The sequence below is a fragment of the Sebastes umbrosus genome, chromosome 11, assembly GCF_015220745.1.
Source record: "Sebastes umbrosus isolate fSebUmb1 chromosome 11, fSebUmb1.pri, whole genome shotgun sequence".
Lineage (NCBI taxonomy): Eukaryota > Metazoa > Chordata > Actinopteri > Perciformes > Sebastidae > Sebastes > Sebastes umbrosus.
In genome coordinates this window covers 19,570,376-19,587,477 of record NC_051279.1, presented here as the reverse complement: position 1 = coordinate 19,587,477, position 17,102 = coordinate 19,570,376, and the positions used below count along the sequence as shown (strand labels likewise).

The 17,102-nt window shown below is 43.0% G+C and overlaps 1 protein-coding gene across 11 annotated transcripts in view; it reads left to right on the top strand.

Moving 5' to 3' along the window:
- Positions 1-17,102, top strand: part of nphs1 (NPHS1 adhesion molecule, nephrin) — a 74,213-nt gene that overhangs the window by 11,316 nt on the left and 45,795 nt on the right. For 7 of the 11 annotated variants that reach the window (XM_037785942.1, XM_037785939.1, XM_037785940.1 and 4 more), the window contains exons 3-5: positions 384-521; positions 4,006-4,382; positions 15,934-16,063. The gene's annotated coding sequence lies outside the window, so the exon portion shown is untranslated. Of the gene's footprint in view, positions 1-383; positions 522-4,005; positions 4,383-15,814; positions 16,064-17,102 lie in introns of all 11 variants that reach the window. The other 4 variants (XM_037785943.1, XM_037785938.1, XM_037785937.1 and 1 more) reach the window with 3 other exon arrangements.

The window sequence follows — 17,102 nt, the reverse complement described above, 5'->3', positions numbered from 1 at the left end:
GCCTTGTAAAAGTCACAGTCAAGTAGCTGATGATTACTTTGAGGTAGATATTGCTTGCTTGGGTATTTCTGACGTCAAGCTGCGGCATCTTTTAAATTACAGTCGGGCAGCTGTTTTATTTTTCTCACTTGACGTTTCTGTGCAGACCATAAGGAACGGCATCATCCTCGATATGATTGGTCTGAATGGAAAAAAAAGTTGTAAGGATAAAGAGGATTTTTTTTGTATAGTTTGTTTTCCCTCTGGATTGAGACAGATTCTTTGATTATAATGAGAATGCTGCGGACACCATATCGGTCAGAGTCTGAAGTCTTACTAGGAGCGATGCTTTATGTAGTATGTGTTTCACTCTGTTTATGTGTGTGTCTCTCTCTCTCTCCAAGGCATGGTGTATGTTGTGTGGGAGCCACAAGACGCAAGCATGGAGTGCACAGGATTCATGCTGTTTGTGTGGTGAAGGGAGTGTTGAATTCATGCTGTGAGACTCAGAGATCATCTCTGCTCTTCCCTGGAAGCCTCTGGTCAGAAACCGCTTTCGCAGCACACTCCCTCGCTCCTCATTTTCTTCTGCTCACTTCCTTCTCCTGTTCTCTCGCTCTGTTTACCTCCTCTCTATTGTCTTCACTTTAAATGTGAGGACAACATTCAACATGTTGGGAATCACCAGAGGCCCCACGATACGATATTATCACGATACGATATTATCATACTTAAGTCACAATACAATCGTATTGCGATTTTAAACAATTTGCAATATGCTGAGTATTGCGATAAGATATACTGTATTGCTATTAATTACCTTTTTCAACTGCAAATTATACAGTTCAATCTCAGAGTTTTCATTCACATATCTTGAGTTGAGAGGTCAAGGCACCCCTTTGAAAATGGCCGAAAGTTATTTAGCATTCTCCTAATTTCATATGATTCCAATATCTTCACTCTAGTTTTAAGACTGAGTCCGCAACAACCCCTAAAAGACAGAAAAGCGGCCATATATGGTATTAGTTAATAGTTTATATAATAAATAGGGCTGTCAATCGATTAAAATATTTAATTGCGTGATTGTCCATGATTAATCGCAGTTGATCGCACATTTTTTATCTGTTCAAAATGTACATTAAAGGGAGATTTGTCAAGTATTTAATATTCTTAACATGGGAGTGGGCAAATATGATTTATGCAAATGTATGTATATATTTATTATTGAAAATAAATGAACAACACAAAACGATGACAAATATTGTCCAGAAACCCTCACAGGTACTGCATTTAACATAAGAAATATGCTCAAATCATAACATGGCAAACTGCAGCCCAACAGGCAACAACAGCTGTCAGTGTGTCAGTGTGCTGACTTGACTATGACTTGCCCTAAACTGCATGTGATTATCATAAAGTGGGCATGTCTGTAAAGGGGAGACTCGTGGGTACCCACAGAACCCATTTTCAGGTCAAGGGACCCCTTTGAAAATGGCCATGACAGTTTTTCCTCACCAAAATTTAGCGCAACTCTGTAGCGTTATTTAGCGTTCTTCCCGACAAGCTAATATAAGATGGATTCCTTAGGTTTTTATAGTTTCATATGATGACAGTATCTTCACTCTAGCTTTAATGCGTTAAAGAAATTAGTGGCATTAAAACAAATTTGCGTTAACCCGTTATCACGTTAACTTTGACAGCCCTAATAATAAAAGATCAATACTTGACGTCCGTGTATCGATACAATATTGACACGCAAAATATCGTGATTCTATACTGTACCGATTTTTTCCCCCACTCCTAATGAATTATGACATTTACACAGAAATGATTATGAAAAGTGTTATAAAGAAAAGTAACTCCTTTTGTGGAAAAGGTGTGTCAGCTTTAAGTTACAGAACCCAATTCCAATAGGATTTCCATCTGAGCTGCTTTTTTATTGATGTACTGTAACTTCCATATAATGTCCTTCCTAAGGTACTCCACTCTTCGGGTAACTAAAAGCAGACGGCGCTGAAATTGGAAACAGTCTGCTTCATAACTTAGTAGTCCAGAGTCAATGCTTTCTTTCTGGCTGCAGTCACCTTGTGTCTCTTTGAGTCTTTCTTTTCTTTTTGACAACAGAGAGGTGGTTGAGGTCGGGTATTTGAGCTGGTGACAAAAAAGGCCACTTACATTTGCCAGCTTTCAGAACCACAGTGAGCAATACATACACTTCTGAAGGCACAAATTCACCCGCCTACTGTTTCTGAGTGGAAGCTGACACTGTATATACAGTGCAACACTATACTGGATTGACTAAAAACAACCTTTGACCAATCCACATCAATATGAATGTACAGATAGATACTGGTCTGTAAACTTTATCTCCTGTTGCCACACCCGTATGTTTCCAGCTTTGGTCTTTATCGTTCCCCAGAATCCCCAGCAGAGTCAACTGGGCAGGCACAGGTGTGAGCAATTAGTCGGATTCAGTAATGTACTCGCCTGCTCTCAGCTCTGTGCTCTCCTGAGTCCCAGACGGGGCCCATTGGGCAGGCAACAGTGCAATTAGTTCAATTTGGTAGCGTCGATTCATCCAGCAGCAGCCCCCAATGCACATTCTCACTACAATAAAACACAGCACTATGAAATAGGCCTAATCCTCGCTTTGGCACAGAAGTTTTGCATAGCATTGAATGAATCCACAGTGTCCGCCTAAAATACGCTCTCAGCGTGCAGCCCAGAATTGAGTTTTTACTTTGCAATTGCTGCAATTACAGATATATTTCTCTGATATATTTCACCAGTACGGTGCAAAAAGACCTGATGTAGGATGCCCAGTTCCCACTTATTGATAACCAAAATTATCATGGACTCATTTTCTATTAAACTAATCAACGAATCAATATGCCCTTTTCACAGCAGGCATTTTGACATGTCATCGCAGGGTAAACACAGGTGTAATTAATAACATTAATTATGGCCCTGGTATTGTGCATGCTGGCTCAATGGAATGGCTATGACACTAAATACAACGGGTTGAAGAAGATTAATTATACGCACATCACGTAGGTGCGAGGCTATCAGAAGAGCATCAGTAAAGAAAAAAGGTAACGCCGGCACACTACTCCATGCCACAATATTTTTTATACTTTTGACCTGACGAAGATCCAAGCAGGATCGAAATGTAATCAATAAAAATATTGTGGCATGGAGTAGTGTGCAGGTGTTACCTTTTTCTTTACCAAATACAATGGGACCATAATTAATTTGATCAATTACACCTGTGTTTAACCTGCAATTACAATGTCAAAACGGCTGCTGTGAGAAGAGTCTATTGTTTTAAGTATGCCTATAGTCAAACTCCCTTTTGTTGTAGTGGGAGTTGGGATGTTTCAATTCAGCACATAGAAGACAACTGTTTTTGTTAGTAGTCAAGATACTTAGTTAAAGGAACAGTTTGACATTTTGGGGAAATGTGCTTATTCGCTTTCTTGCTGAGAGTTAGACGAGAAGATCGATACCACTCTCATATCTGTCTGTTAAATATGAAGCATGGGAGATGTTAGCTTAGCTTTGCATAATAACAGGACTCTGGATAAAAAGCCAGCCTGGCTCTGTACAAAGGTAACAAAAATGTTCTAATGCTAACTAATTAACACGTCATATATTGATTGTTTAAAGGGAAAATTTACTGATTTTCAAACTTCTCTCTACCCGAGTTAGGGATATAGTGTGAAAAACGCAGAAATGTTCTCTGAGTCTCTGGGATGCAGTTATAAAAACTTGTACTTCCTGCATCCAGCACCATCTTTTGACGTGACAGTTGGATGCAAAGGGAAAATCACAGGCTGCTATTTCAGCCTGGATATTTTCTGGGTAGCCAGGAGGCATGCTTTAGATGCCCCCTCAAAAACGGAACTTCCATGTTCTGTTTGCTAGTTACGTTTCCAACAGCGAAAAATGGCATCCCAAAACATGAGTGCAGAAGATGTTGTGGACGAGGATTTTTACAGTGTACGTTTTACAATATTTTTTTTGCAGATGCGGATATTTGGCCGTATTTATTCGAGCCCGATTATAGGGCCGGAGAGAGGCTGCGGCTGCAGGAAATGGCCAGCGGGGACCCTCCGGAACCTGAGCTGCTGAAGAAAACACAGAACGGTGGTGACTTTGCTCAAATTGCCCTCCTATGCCAACAAACACAGAATCATTCTACTGCAATGAATGTCAGCGTGGGCAGTTTTTGTTGGATGATGTCATCGACGGCAACCCCCCCGAGAGAGCCTGTCTATGTGTTACTATGAAAGTTTTCCTCCTCCCATGGACAGAGGTGTGCCGGAGACCTTCTTCAGGATGCCGAAGATAAACTGGAAAAAACAACCAAGACCAGCAGGGCTGAGAGGGCAGATGACCACTGGGTGAGTGTTTTTGTCACCTAATACCATTTTAAGCTGTTTTGTCGAGTTGCCTCTTAGCGAAATGCTGAGTGAATTTAAGTTGGACTTTTATTGTGAAAGGTAAACGCAGAAGGAGTGAAGCTGTAATGCGTTGCCATTGACAACGTGGAAAATGATAAAAAAGAGTTGTTGCCATCTTGGTTCACGCTGGTTCGGGACTACGGAGCCTACGGGTTTTTATTTTATTACCTGCATAAGTAAAGACGCAACTTGGCTACAGTATGCTTTTGCTGGCCGTCAGTAGCCCACGCATTGCATCCTGGTACATGTAGGCACTGCCGGCATGGCTCCGCAAACAGGAGAAAAGATTTCTCAGCCAATATAGCAGGCACTGAGTAATTTATTATGTCAATGGCCAACATTTACCATCAACACTAACTGAACATCCACATCCAGATAAAATTTTTCCTTTAATCCGTACAAAAACCAAGTGTAAGAATGACAGCTTGTGGTTTTAAAGGGGGTTTCGTGCTGGACTGTTTCTGGGTTGGTGACTGCCAATGACTCCCTGGAGTGTCCGCTGGTGTACCCTTCAGTTTTTGTACAAATTAAACCAAGATATAACATGCTAATTAGTGAAAAAAATATTTGCGTATACACAAAATATCAAACTATTATTTTAACTTTGCGTCTGCTTATCTACCTGTGATTAACAACACACCCACATACACAACAGACCCTTTATGCCTGGCTTTCTTATAGCTTTCCCCAAATTTCATACGTTTTCTATTTAATGTGATGGTAATATACTGGCCTTTTGTAGCAATGGGTTTCAAATAATTAAATTAAAAAAACGCCGAGTTCCCACATTTTTCACATCAATACTCGCGTCAATGGCCTCCATTGTTATGTGTGTATGAAATATTCGGCATGACTGTTTGGGAGCCTGACTGTGAAGATTTTCGCATATAGCATGTGAGCCAGAGAGGCGGTGCTGATACATAGCACACTTACCCCATTCACAGTAATTGAGGTGCAATCCCTCGCCCATATGGCGTATATTTGCCATGCACACATGCACACTCAATATCATCTCCATACGCACATGTTCATAACCCTTTAATCAATTAGTCTTTGGGGTTGCATGGGAATGTCAGCTGGTAGCACTCAGGGACCCCTCCAGTTACTCTCACACTCACACACTCACACACACACACAGGCAGATTACACACAATCCTGCCCCCGACATCACCTGATTAGTATTTAGATTGGTCCTTAATCTGGTGACAAAAAAATATAAAATTGAATAAGCATATTGCACAGAATAAGCAGATTAAGCTAAATGCATGTAGTTGATGTTGTTTATTGAGAGTGTGTATAAATCTGCATATTTCTTGCCATGTGTGGTCTCATAACACGCGTATACCCCACTTGAGGTCACAACTGTCTGTAAATGGACCCGAACCACCCACCTGGCACACCCCCTCTCACCACCTTGCGAGTTCAGGAATGCATAGCCTATAATGTTCTTTACCGCATGCACTGTTTATGCAGCCTGCACACTCATTTAAATAACCTTGATTACTTTATTTCAATGTGTGTGTATGTGTGGGAGAGAAGAGAGAAAGAGAGAGACAGGTTACAGTGGTAATACAGTGTTCCTTGGCACTTTTAATTTCTGTCGATTATGACAGTATGTGGAGCCTGGCTTATTTGTTATTATACCATCAAGTCTGTGTTTATTTTAATAAGGCTTATAATGAATGGCACTATTAGAGAGCTGAATTCAGGAATGTGCACAGGCGGAACAGCGCTGATTGCCCATTCAGGTTTTTTCCACCCTGTTTTCTTAAAGGGGGGTGCGTTGGGGAGTGGTGGAGGGGTCTCAGGGCCGATTCACATTATAATTAAAAATGTCCAACCATCTATACGCAGTTTGTTTCTTTGTATGTTTGGCGCTGGAAGGGAACCGTTGCATGTCCGTGCTTGTTATTCTGACTTCGTTGTAACAGTAAACAGCAGCCAAGCAAAAAACACAACAACAAAAAAATGTTGATCAAAAGTTATTCAGTCTAGAAAACTGTTTATCTTTAGTCCATTCTCAGCCTCAACAGAATTTGCGCTCCCTGTTTAGGACCTGTCAAGATGCAATCAGAAATGTTGAATAGACTTTTAATCAAATTATATGTTATCTATCACGCTTCCCCCTAAGGAGTCAATTTACCTTTAAAATAACAATATCAGACTCAAACGTTGTGTATGATTGCAACCGCTGTTCAATGCAGCTTTAATCAGCACATTCTCCTTTGTCTTTGCTAGTTTTCTCACACTTTTGCAATTAAGCAAGAATTTCTTTTGAAGTTGATTGCCCCCTTCTTTCTCGTTGCCTTTGTCTGTAGTTATTCAAATGAGAGCATAGCGACCCGGCATACCACCCTGCATTGTGCCTGCTGAGTTTATACCACTGCTATAGAGCATAAACAAAGACTGTTTAATTAGGTGCCTTGCACTTTATTAGTCCTTAACTCATACTTAACACACATGCATGCATACACACATACACACATACACACGCCGGCATCCCTCTTGAATACACACAACGCTGCCCGCGTTACAGTCTTAACTTATTGAATAATGAGGCTCTTGCTCGGCTAGAACAAAGAATAGTTAAACTGCAATGAGGGCCAACTTGTGTGTGTGCATGCGCTTGTGTTTGTGTGTATCCGTGTATCTTTTTGGATGCTGACAAGGGGGAAGAGCTTGTTAAGAAGAATGTTTTTTTGGCCAGAAAACAGCAGCTTTTTGCTAACTGGCCTTTTTTTTTGTCAGGATAACAAAGAGAAGCGGAAATACGCAACATTTAAAATCTTAAACTGGTGAAACCGTCTCCATCTTTAAAACATATGCAGGCACATGCGCTGACGTCCTTTGTCTTAACTGCTTGCTTTTCTCTAACTTGGCTCTCCTCTTTTTGTCCCTTTGACAACTTTGGCCCAGTAGACTCTTTAGGCCGGTCACCATGGAGACTCACCCTCAAGTGGCGTGGGAGTGGTGCGGGTCAGGGGAGGTCAAGCCGAGGGACTGTTTTGGCAAACGGAGCACGCTTCATTAGGCCTTTTGGCTTGGGGTTCATTAAAACTGCAGGAGAGGACATTCCAGGAGACTCTATTAACCAAGCAGTCTTGTGACACGCTGTCAGGCCAACAGATTTCAAACATCTTGTGTTAAACCGCCATGACCCCCCCCCACCCACCACCACCCTCACAAACACAAAGGCACAAATCCACACACACACACACACACACAAAACATACTTGCACAAAAACAAGTGTAGGCTTCATATACGCATGCACAAACACGCGCACACTCTCACGACTCCCTACGTCTTCTGCGGCACTGCTGCCACACTCTACCCCACACACACACACACCCTCCCTCACACACACAATAGCCTCCATCTGTTGGCCCGTTCAACTTTCCCTGGCGGTCCTCTGGGGGTTGTGAGTCTGCAGGTGGAGGGAGCCACACAGTCACCCTGCCATTGCTCCTGTGACACCTTCAGATCAAAATAGATGCTCAGAAGGAGGGCAGAAGGAGGGAGTGCTTGAATGTTTGGGGAGTAAAGGAAAGGAAATAAATACATTTTTATGACGGATGAAGTGTTGTAGAGGTAGGTTAGATGATTAGGACAGAGTGACAGGGTGGGAGGAAGTTGTATTGGTGGGAATGAAGTGATAGAAGGCACAGGGGAAGAATAAAAGAAAGGCATATGCTCTGCAACCTGCTCCATATATTTTTAATCTTATTGTTCAAGTGGAGCACATGCCAGATAATGCGGCTAAAATGACTTACAGAATCCTATCAGATCGAGCCACATGCTATAAGTAAATCAAAACACTTTGGTTAGATCAAAATGCAAGCTATGGCACTTCAGAGGGAGCCTGTCAGATCAGTGCTTTTAGCTGTCCGCTGTATAAGCAGGTATAACTGGATTATCCTTGTGTTTTGGTTGGCAAGCCTTATCATGTCGGCTCTACGGTTGGTCAGTTCAAACTGGGCAGATTGCAGTTTGCAGAGAGGAGGTTTAGCCCCGTTTGGAGCTGATATGTTAATTAAAGTGGATTTTCTGAAAATGGGACGGGCAGGATGGCAAACTCCACCTCAACAAAAGCCATAAGCCCATCTGTTGGCAGAGGTGTATTTGGGCCTGATGGTTTTTTTTTATGTCGGTGTGCTCTTGTACTTCTATCCCTGTGAGAACCAGTTTGAGCCTTTTCAGAATGAGGACATATTTGAGAAGTGAGGTCATTTTGGCCCGAGGGCAGTTTTGCAAGAGTTTAAAAAGGCACGAGGATCCACACAATTCCTTGCTCTGTTAAAACTGATATGAGTCATAATTTAAAGCGCGGGTTCGTCTCGTTCTGTTCTGTTTTTTTTCAAATTGAAACGCCCACTCAGCCGTTGCAAGAAGCAGTGACGTAGGTTACCAAAGCATGCTATGAAAATCAAACCAATAAGGTTGTGAATAATGTGAATGCTAGCACTAGCTGAGTCAAAGTTAACTGTGCTAAGTTTGGAAATAACTGAAAGGGTTAGTTTTGATTTTTTTTTAAATGGGGTTGTATGTATACTTTCCACGTTCTGCGAGGTAAAATTACTGCTTTTGTGAATGTAGTCTGGTGGCTTTGGAGAGAGCGATATAATGGCTTCAGTTCCCCGTCGGAAAGGGTTGTCTGATGGTGAGGTAAAGCGGCGTATGGGAGCAGCAGAAAAACTTATTTTAGCCACCTAAAAAGCATAAATATCAGTTTAAGTGTACGCTATATTTAACGCTAAAACATATATTCTTTGACCAAAATTTTAATATTTGGATTTGAGTACATAAGGAACACCAATGGGAAGCTACAGAATGATATAAAACCTAGACAAAATAATAAAAACGAACCCTTTAAGACATTTGCTGTAATGTTTTCTCATAAAATATATAGTGTTTGAGACTTTGGAATGAATTAATGGAGTTTAGACGGGCATTTCTGCAACATATCATTTCACGTCACACCACTATAATTACTTGATTGTTGCCACACAGCTGGTTATCTGCACTGCACTGGGCTTTTGGTCATCTTCTGTTATGAAACGGCTTGGTCTGCAGCAGGTAATGTGTGTGGGTCAATCTGCAGTAGCCTATTGACTTTTTTTCTCTTGTAGCTTTCAGCCAGCGCAGCTAAAATAAAAGTTGGTCAGTTCTGTGTGACAGTTAAAGTCGATAAAATATGAGGCACACACTTGCAGGTGGCCAACCGTTTTTCTCTTGCAGCTACAGGGATATAGGTGGACCATTTCTTAAATATTTTTTTGCAGTATATGGTTTACTTCTTTTCGGTAAATTTGGCCATGAAAGTAATAAATCAGGTTTCATTTATTCCAAATTCTTGCTTTTTTGCTCCCGTCCACTGCCCACGGCTCATATTGCACAAACCAGAAGCATTACTTTTAAAATAACAAACCAGTCGTACTTAATGATAAAAAAAAAACAGCAAATATCATCTCACCTCGACAACCACGGCACTGCATTTTGAAGAAAATGACTAAGTGCTAGACTACAATTTACATTAGTGGCTCTCAATTCAAGACATATTGTTTATTCAATGCATAATGTGGCTGTCTAAATAGTGGCTTTGCCGTGGGTGTCAGGTTGAGGTGACAAAACTCCTCCAGCAGCTCGGTGATAATCACAAATAATGTAAACGGAATTTCTATCCATGAATCACTGCTTTTGAAAAATGCATTGCCTGATCTCCTTAAGTAAGTAATAAAAAAAGAATCCAATTTTCCGGAGATAAAAATTGTGAAATCTTCACCTCTCTGGTAATACTAATACCGTGAGCGAGAGGTGAAGAGGAACATTACCGCTGACCTCTGCTCACCGAAGTTAAAGCTACAGTGGCGAGAGTTATTGTTAATGGTTGGGAGAACAATGAATCCAGTCATCGGTGGTTTCTTTCATAGGAGATGTAGAAGTGCAAAGATGTTTGTGGGGGGGGGCATACGCATTTGTGTGTGTGGGTGCATTTGTGGACAGCAGAACATAAATAATAGAACACAAGGGTTTTGTTATTAAAGTGGCCTTTTATTGCTTAATAGCTTTTGTTAAAGGCTTGCTTTGGATCCATTCAATATTGTTTCTTTTCCATGCCTTGTTTTTGCCCCCATTTTTAGCTCGGCCAGATTTAGCTCCGTTTCATCCTCTAATCCTTCTGTTTTGTTACTGACACTGGGAGAACAGCCTGGGCTATGTGGCTCAGCCCCGCCTGTCAAAGCCTATAACATCTCTCACCAGGATCAGGTTATTGCCTGAGCTCTGTGTATCTTTATATTGAATTGCTTGTGATAGGAGGCTCTGGTGTTGTGTGTGTGTGTGTCTCTGTGTGTGTGTGTCTCTGTGCACATATGTTTGTGCGTGTGTTTATTGCACATGGATGAGGTGGCTCTGAATGAGCGAATGGGACACACAAGAGTGGATACAACAATTGTCTTTTCTGACCTCAAATTTCAATATTGTCCCCTCGTGTCTGTTCCGCCCTCCCTCCCCAGCCCGCCGCCGCGTTCTCACCGCTCCGCTCCCCGCTCCGCTCCCCGCTCCGCTCCCCGTTCGTCCATCACCGCAGCGGGGGTGATAGATGGGGCGGCGGAGACGGCGAACGTTAAAGTTTGTGGGCCGTGGACGGACAGCTCGGCATGAATATCAGTGGCACGGAGTAAAGCGCTGGGAATTGGATGAGCGAGAGCGAGCGAGCGAGGGGAGGCGTCAGCACTTTCCCTCCCATGTATTTTCACTCAGCCGGATTGAGTCTTATTATCTGACCCTGCTCCTCTTCCCTCAGTGACCTAATAATATTGTTTCAGCGATCCTGTCCAGCCGCTGACCTCATGACTTCACACAGGAATCTGTTAGATGAAGAGTTTCCCAAAGAAGTCTGGTACTTTCTTAGCTTTGACTTCTTCCTTGGCCCCGGTGTGATCATATGCACTAGCAGTGATATTTATTTTCTACTGTCTATCTAAATGTCACTATAATTAGCTATATAGCCGTATCTAATGATGTTTATTAGTCTGATGACGATCTGATCTAATATAAGACCCTCTCACGCTCGCCCAGTAAGCCTCTTCATGTTGTACTTCACCTAGACAAAGATCTGTATGAAACCTCTTCAACAAGAGCTCATCCGATTGGTCGACAGTGTTTGTTTGTTATTAACGGCGGAATCAAAGTCGCAATATCGGTGAATTAACATGGTTATGTAGGAGCTTGTTAGGCAGCTGAGGTAAATGGGGGAGATTTGGGAAATAATCCCTCCCCAATCTGGTCACCACAGCTGGTTGTCTCAAGCCTCTCCATCCATCCTGACAAACACGCACCCACACACACACACACACACACACACACACACACACACACACACACACACACCCACGCACCAGCTCTGAACTCCATGTTGCTGCCAACATGCATAGGGACACAGAGATGGGGATTGAAAGGGAACAGCAAAGAGTGTGTTGGTGTGTTTAATTGGGTTTTTCCAAATCCGTCTTAACCCCGATACATGTCCTTCCTTGTCCAATGTCCACATGCTCCGGCATCAGTTCGCCCCAAAGCACGGCAACTTGAGAATCTCTCCTTGCAAACTTGCCAGCAGCGGGACAAGGTTCGCGTCCCTATTCAGACTTCATCGCTATCGCAGACTTTTGAAGAAAGTGCTGCTGATGGGGATTAAGCAACCATCTTTTAAAAAGTCCACCTTATCTCTGTTCGCTACTGTTATTTTAGTGACGCCTTTAATTGTCATTTCTGGTTACTGGTGATGCATGCTCTCAGTGCGCAGCTGCCTGTTAAATCTCCTTCTCCTGTGGTCGACTGGGAGCCAGATTGGCCGGGGGAAAAAAAAAAAACATGTTGACCTTGTCTACAGATTTAGAACACAGAAGCATCACTGATATGGCAGCTGTACTGTGGCAGGCAACAGAAGCCGGGGCTCCAATCAGATCATCAGGTCAGATGGCTGTAGTTAAAGCCGAGGCTCAGAGTGTGGATGTAATACTCTCCAGCTCAATGCACAAAAATAATTTTGCGGGCCTTTGTCGAGAGCCCTCAGTAGTCTTGAAGGTTTGCTAAGGCCCCTGCTGGACCTGCGGCATCTTAGGTGATCCTGACCGACTTTACTGTCTTTCAGAGGCTGTAGCAGGCTCTGGAGTGAAGGTACTGGTATCATATAAAGGAGGCTAAACAACGAGGAAGGAGGCTAAATAATGCTCCGAAATTTTTAAGGAATGAAGCCAAGGCAAGGCCATTTTCAAAGGGGTCCCTTGACCTCTGATGTGTGAATGAAAATGGGTTCCATTGGTACACCCAAGTCTCTCCGTTATGGACATGCAGTTTTTTGTATGCAGTATAAAATGTGTTATTTTTGCCTACTCCAAAGATGGTGTGTTTGAATATTTCGGCATACTGGGGTCCATAAACAGTCTTGGAATTGCATAAACTGGGTATCACAGTAAAGCTGAGACTCTTGTGGATCCAATGAGCCCAATTGTATCAATGTGTGATCCTGTTAGTCCCCGTAGTAGCCATTTCATTGTAGTGAGACCATTTTTTAAAATTTGACCTCACTGTATAAAATGACCTGTGGTGACCTCTAGGATAATCACAGGCTCGTAAAACTTTACAACCACAAACTACAGACCTAGAGCATTCAGAGGATGTATGTACATATATTGACAATAAGGGGGTTTCCAGAACAAAAGTGCTTGCCATCCAATTGCCGAAAAATGCAATTCTTGCAAAAAAGTTTTTGATCCCAAATCACAGCATAGCTTTTTCTACGGTGTTCCTCAAGGTCTTGGTGTATTAATGTGGTATTTTGGAAGGTTTTTTGATCATTTTTATCAATTCCCAAGTGGTAACATTTAGCACCAAATCTGTGTAACAAATGGCATTAACCCAAATTGCTGAAAAACCTATTAAACATATGTGAGCATGGGAATGGCCATCATATGCTTTGATTGTAATGTTCTAAGCCCTTATACACTTTTACAATTTATTTTAATTAATTAATTAATTAATTAATTAATTAATTAATTAATGTTTATTTCTGATTTATGACTAGAACAACTTGACACAGTGCTGAGCTGCGTCTCAAATTAATTTTCAGGTTCCCAGCTTTGTGACATGTACTGTTGACCTGCTATATTCCCCTTAAGACCGCCTGTACCCCCTAAAAAAGACAAAAACGGGTCGAAGTGGGTCTCTAAGGGTTAACTACTTCCTAAGAAATGTGGGCGCTAAACTAGTTAAATCCTCTTCTTGGTGTGGATCACATATTGGGCGTTGAATATCTCCGCCTGTCTAAACTGTTAGCCGCTGACTCCAAGCTGTCATGTTCATTTTGTAATTAAGCATTTTTTCTTTATTTTGACAAGTGACAGAATCCAAGCTGCCGCATTGCTAATGGCGATCCGAGTGATTTAAGCACGCCTCCCACACCATGCACCTTCCACACACACAAATGCTGTACATAGTACGCCCATAGGCAGACGCAGGAACTCAAACACACACAAAACATATTGCATGCCGTCTCACTCCTACTCCACTTTTCTGAATCAATCTCCTGGACATGACCCTATCTTTGCCTCTTCCACGCATTGTGTTGCTTTCCACCGTAGTGCTTATTGCTTTCTTTGATTAATCTTCCTCCTCGCTTTCCCTGCCGCACTGGTCTGAGTCAGTAGACTTCCTGTTGGTTTTCAAAACAACTCTTCATGTCAGCCTTCCTTCCTCCCGTTTCCCCCCCCTTCCCCTGCTCCTCCCTCGTCTTCTATTCATCACTCCGCAGCCCATTTTACAGTATCTTTCTGTCTCCTTCCTCCATCCGTTTCTTTCGCTCCATTACCTTGCTCGTTCCTGTCCCCTTCATCTCACCCTCTGCCTGTCCAACCTCCTGACATGAATTCTTCTTACCCTCTTACTGTATTTCCCTCCTCTTCCCTGCTTTTCCCCTCTCGCCATTCATCTTCAGGTCCTCTGTCCATCTCCCTCCCTCCCTCTCCACCTCTCTGTCAGGCCCCAGCTCTCTCTCTCTCCCTCCTCTCCCTTCGTCTGGCAGTGGAGCGGCTCCACTCTTGCTGACAGTGCTGTTTGTGTGAACTGAGTGCTGAGCTTCACAGCCCCCTCGCCTCCCATTGCTCCCCCCTTCTCCCCCCCTCCCCCCTCGCTGCCGCTTCTCCTCCTCATCCTCTACCTCCCTCCCTCCTTTCCTCCTGCCTCCCACCTACATACCCCTCCAGGCGGGGGAATTAACCTTCCAGCCCTGGGCTGCTGGGCTTAATGACTGTCTGTGGGGCCAGCTCCGACTACACAACCCAGCTGCTAACATCTGGGCCACACACACACACACACACACACACACTCACACCGCCTATACACGTACACACAGAACTATACTGGACACTGTCACTGTGCAGCAGGCACAGCATACGGGTCCAGTCCTTGAATATTGTGCCACTATACTGTGTGTCGTTATCATTCCGTCTTTATTGCCTGCTGCTGCACAAAATGTGGGAGTTTCTTAGCACCACTCTCGCAGACAGCGGTTGGTCTGTCGTTACTGCATGGCTGACCCATAGTGGAACAACAGATGCAGCAGTGTAACTGCTTTCGTGTTTATACAGAGCAAATCGCTTGTACGTATAGTCAACACGGAGCCAAGCGTGGACTATCAGCAGATCAAATGAAAAATACATGCACATGGAAAATAAACATGACCTTTAAGTTGTCTTGCTAGAAGAGCTTTCAGTATGTTCCACTGAGCAAATGGTGGTATTCTCCAGCCACCATTCAGTTGGAAGTATATAATTGACAAAAGGGGAGGTGGGATGTGGGGGGCCAATATTCAGAAAAAAAAAAATCAAATATCCCACTATTGAAAGTGAATTCTTTGGCCTGTCTCCGTCTCCATCTCCGCAGCGGAGCAGATCACCCCAGGAGTATTCCGTATAGGAAATACAGTTATGTGGATACTCTCTATTCCATTCATTATGTATGAGCATAAATGTTACAAACTAGCAGCTCTGAAGACATCCATGTTGCATTTGTATCTTTTGAGGGCTGCACTGCTCCTTCCAACCCGGCACAGTGAAATGCTAAATAATGGGATCCATGAATACTCCGCAGAGAGGCAGAATAGAAAGAAACTAAAGGCATGTTCCTCCGCTCTTATTACCGGCTCGCTGCAACTTTATTACGCTTTTATAGTTATTTATTCAATTCTGCTGAAACAAGAGGTCCAACAACTTTTTTAAATGGTCATTTTGTTACTGCGTGGCCTGAAACGTATTAAAAAATGCTCTGAATCCTTGAGGAGGAGCCATGACATTGTTATTGTTTTTCTTTCCTCCAGGTTCAGGTGACCCCCTTGTAACCGCCGCCACCAACATTTCTCATATGCACACCTTCCTTCACTCTTCAGTCTCCGCTACTGCCTCTCTCCCTCTCTTCATCTGTTTGCCTCTGTCTTAGACTAAGGAGTGAGAGAAGGGGGAGTCCCATTGGCATTCTTTAACATCTCCGCTGCTCACTGGTGTTCAGAGAGCCATCTGTAGATCAGGAAGACGAAAAGACGCTGCTGAGCCTCGGCGTCACTCAACAGGTAAGCACAGCTCTCTTTCTCTCATGCAAATCCACACACCTATTCAAAAGATCCCCGGCTTTTTTTTCAAAAAGGAGGTACCCCCTCCTCTCTGTGTGTCTGCCTGCCTATCTGCCTCACTCTCTGTCTCTCTGTGCACCCTAGGCAGGCAGATGTGCTTGAGTTGGTGGAGGTTGAAAGAAGGTTTTTGCCTCTCTGTCTCTTAACTTTTTTTTCCTGGGGAGAGCAGGTGTGTTGAGTGTGTGTAGCGAAGTCAGAGTAATCCAGTGAACTTGAACACTTTGAGCTGAAGGGAGTGGAGACAAAGCACACAAACACCTAACTTCTACTGGACTTGTCAAGCTGCTGAACCGCTGGACCAAGCCGATACTGTATGATTTAGCCTGTCTATCCTCGAGGCTGCTGAGGTCTATTCTGTCTGTGTTTAGCACATCCAGCTAGGTCTTAATCATACTGCTTAAAGAACGCCACGTCTTAATGCACAATCAGTGATTCGGTTGCGATTAGATTATGTTGATAATCTAATCTGCATCTTTTAGAAACCCTCTTTATCAGCAGTGCAGTGTTAAAGCAGCGACGGTTCACAATGCAGCTTCTTTAAGCTACAATAATTGGAGCCTCAGGCAACCGGTGAGATTGGTAAGAAGTTAGGTTGGTATTAAGACGTAGGACCACATCTGAATTGGACGGCTCGCACAGGGGTTGAAACTTCATTTTCTGCACATTGACTGATTTCATGGGGTTTCACGTTAAAATTGGTCTAGGATTGAGTGTATTGAGTCGTTTGATGATGTTATGAAAGACGCCATTAAAAATCTACCTGTCGGGGTCACGCTGAATGGTTCAGCTACTTCTAATGCCCTTGCGGGGAGAGTGGCAGCCCTGTCTCTGAAAGCGAATCAAATTTCAAATCAAACTTTCTAATTTGCATTTGTAAGAAGCCGGCGAAGAACAAGGTCAAAAAAGAATCCGTAGCAATGAGTGCTGCTGTAGTAAAATATGGGTCTTTCTTGTATTTGAAGACAAATTAAATTGGATA